This window comes from Lactuca virosa, chromosome 3 (genome assembly GCF_052849685.1).
Source record: "Lactuca virosa cultivar CGN04683 chromosome 3, Lactuca_virosa_CGN04683_v6, whole genome shotgun sequence".
Classification (NCBI taxonomy): domain Eukaryota; kingdom Viridiplantae; phylum Streptophyta; class Magnoliopsida; order Asterales; family Asteraceae; genus Lactuca; species Lactuca virosa.
Genome location: NC_136428.1, coordinates 360,272,324 through 360,276,051, shown reverse-complemented (window position 1 = coordinate 360,276,051; position 3,728 = coordinate 360,272,324). Strand labels below are relative to the sequence as shown.

The window sequence follows — 3,728 nt, the reverse complement described above, 5'->3', positions numbered from 1 at the left end:
AATCATGATCTAGGGATTTTTTTTCACACATCTCTGGTTCGAGCTCAATTTCTCCATTGCTCTCTCTCAAAACATCAAACAAGGTTTGAGATGGTGGCTTGAGGGGAAGAAGAGGGTGGCGACGGTGAACGAAGTCGACCCTTTTCTCTGCAAACCCTAAGTCGCCGACGATAGTTGTGTGATTTCCAGATCTATCACCCCATTTCGTCAAGAATGTTGTAAATTGAAACATTCTTAAACAAGGGGATTCAATTAAATACAACAACCCAAACCCTAAATTGGGAGCTGATTGGGGAATTAAAAACGTAACCCTTGGACCAGGGACGAAGCTTATGTAGGGCCAGGAGGGGATGTGCCCCTGTTATTTTTTTCATAACTAACCCTTAACTATTAAATTTTTTACATATTAAGCCTAAAACTAAAAATTTTGACTTTGGCCCTCCTATTCCTCAACTTTTATACATATTTTATTTTCGGCCCTCCAAATCAACACTTCAAGCTCTGTCACCGCCTTGGACCGCCTTGGACCACTTTTTCTCTTAAGAAACCTCAGGTACTTGCTCTCTTTCTCACCTCTCGATCTCTTCGACCTCTTCCCAATCTACGATCATACCTCCGTTTCAATGTCGGAGCATCCACCACTGCCGCCTGCAGCCCGCCAACCACTAAGAAGCACCATCCTCCTTCATATGTACTAACCCCCCCCCCCCCCCCCCCCCCCCACCCACCATATTCACGACGTTTGTATTTTTGGTTATGTCAACGTCGATGATTAGTCCTCTGATGACCACTTCATCGTAGCTTATTGTACTTTGGTTGTTACCTAGCGATTTAGGTTTTTGCACCTTACTGTCATCAGGTAATACACTTCGGCGATTTCATTTTTATCTGAGTTTGATTTACGTTTTCTCTGTAGGATAACGTTTCTATTATGTTCGATAACTTTAGCGCCCATGTGGTGGTCAGGGAGAGCACTTTTAATCTCAGCCTTTGGGATATTGCATCTATTTACTGTTACCTCTTGCTAATCTAATTAGGTTATGTGATTACCGAAAAATCCTTCTACTTAATTAGTTCATTTCGAGTAGCTGATAGTCAATTGAAGGATTTTATGGATTTAATCATGAAATTTGTGATAATTTAACCATACGAAAGGTGTAAATTGATGATAAATCAGTTAAGGAGGATTATAATAGACTCAGACCATGGATTTACAGAGAAGCAAATGTATTTTTATTGGGGTCTGTTTTATTAGCAGACCCAACTATGAAAATTCTACATTTAATATTCTTGGTAATCTGCGATATGCATTATTGGATGGATAAGCAGTACCTTCTTTCCTATTTTGATCATACTGGTGAGGTTTTCACCATTTAATTTTCTTGTTTCCATTTAGGTTCTATATCCCAAAGTTTCCGTCTTCTTATTGGGTAAAGAGATCTAGAGATTTCTTAAATGCATTCCCAATACAATCAACCAAAAATTTTGATCATTTTTTATTTATTAAAATTAACCGAAGATTTAGAGATTTCTTATATTGCTATAAAAATGTTGATCAATGGTAATATTTAGGATTTTGAGCAAGATCATCAATATCAATCGATTTTATATCTTGAGCTAAAATGGTAGAAAGAAATATAGGATTTTTTTTGCAAGAAACCGTTATATAACGAATGGTAGAAAGAAAGATATAATGTGAGAAAAATCATCCAGATGACTTTTGTAAGACTTTTCTTAAAAAAGATAAACAACCGATTCCAATTTACACTTGCATGGTAGAAGTAAGTCTTTGGAAGAACATCTTGTTTTGACATTAAAAAGTCAAACCTAGTTTTTATAAAGTTGTTAGTAATGAACAAAGGTTCATTATTTTGTTTAAAAAATGATAATTACCAATCTTGTTTACAGTTTATAGCTTAATATTTAACCCTTCTTCATATAACTTTTATTTTATAGGTTGCTAATTTAGTATCTGGACCCTCAAACTCTTATGGGCTTCTTTTGGCTCAGCTTCCTGGAAACTTAAACACTAGCAATAATGAAAATTAAAACAAGTTGAGAACAAGTTTGCAGCTGATACAATGACTAGTAGACAGTATCATGCAACTAAGTAGTACTCTTTTGGTATCCCATGTGGACAATTGGTTACCATATTGTTTGCTCAGATGTAAGAGTATAGAGTTACTTTGTTTTTTTCTCCTCATTAATCGTGAAAAGTATTAAAGAGTGTTATTCTTACAATTGTTGTGGAATGAATGAAGGAGCCTGAGTGTTTGTCTGGAAGAAGAGTATAGAGTTACTTTGTTTTTTAGTCTTCATTAGTTATTCCTTCAAATAAATATTTTTAAGATTTTTTTTTTGTTTTATCTGTGCTTTCAAGTTCTTTTAATTGTTTTGCTAGTCAAAATGAAGAATATATAGAGATATTAATGTTGATTTGATGCTAATTAAAGAATATTAGGTCGTTCAAATATTTTTTGGACATATTTGCCCTTATTACTAGTGAGTTTACCAAAATACCCTCCATACTATAATTACAATCTACTGCATGTACATGGACAATGATTTTACTTCGTCTACTGTTAAGTATGAGCCCCACAGGTTGTTTTTTTTTTCTTGTTTGTAAAATCATTTTATTTATTATGTATATATAATTTTTTTTTCCAGTATAACATTTTGTGAACATGTGATGGTTACAGGGATGCAGTAGTTTCTGCAACTGTTTTCCATCCAAGTTATGTAATTGTTGTCGGTGCTTCTTATGGTGGTGACTTCAAGGTAAAGTTTTTTAATTTATTTTATAATTGTGAATATGTGTTTGTATAATTGTTGTTTGTGGCTTTGCAGGTTTGGGTTTGAAATGGTGGAGATAAGTTGGTTGAGAGGAGTAGATGTAGATGGGCATGTCATACTGTTGGTTCATACAGGAAGAAAGCTATGACCGTTATGTTGTTTGTGATTATATATCATCAATATTATTTAAGTGTAATAGGATTAAATTTGTTGACCAAAAGTGATCTTGTTGAATATTGAACAAGTTATGATGGTGTAGGAGTGCACACTTGTTCAAGTTTTTCAAGATTCAAAGTATATTGTTATTTAGGGGCGAAACCCCTAAACGAACGGGGGTCCGGGGGCAGCGCCCCGGGAGCGGGGTCCCAGGGGCTGCAGCCCCTGGCAGGGTCCAAGGGGCAGAGCCCCTGACTATGTTGCTATATTAAAAAACTAGGTGTGAGATCCATGTATTACATGGGTTTATTTAAAAAAAATATATATAAAAAATTTTAACAATTTGAAAAGTTTGAATTTATAAGAAAAATGAGAAAAATTTTGAATTATTAAAATTAGTGAGACTTTAATACATTGAATACATTACATATATACTAATAAATACCTTACATATATATTACCTTACATATTAAATGTGGAATTTTAATTTAATAAAATGAAAAATACAATAAAATGACAAGTGGAAAATAGAAAATTCAAAAACTCTAAAAAATGTCATGTGTCCAAATGAATGAGAAGATGATATGTGGCAAAAAGATTTTGATTTATTAGGGAGGATGCATAAAAAATCCAATTTTAGAAAGTTGACTCTTTTTTCCATGAGATCCGTTTTGACAGGTTTGATAGTTTTATGATAGTTTGTAACTGTCTATTGACAATTTTCAGACATGAATGATATATCCGTTTTTTGGTCAATTTTCTGGTACATCTTGAAGAAC

At 33.9% G+C, this 3,728-nt stretch overlaps 1 long non-coding RNA gene across 1 annotated transcript; it reads left to right on the top strand.

Moving 5' to 3' along the window:
* Positions 1 to 560: 560 nt before the first annotated feature.
* LOC145167595 (uncharacterized) lies at positions 561 to 3,037 on the top strand. Its single transcript, XR_013741282.1, has 3 exons — positions 561 to 859; positions 2,700 to 2,778; positions 2,848 to 3,037. It is a non-coding gene; the product is annotated as an uncharacterized LOC145167595 (long non-coding RNA).
* Positions 3,038 to 3,728: the final 691 nt, after the last annotated feature.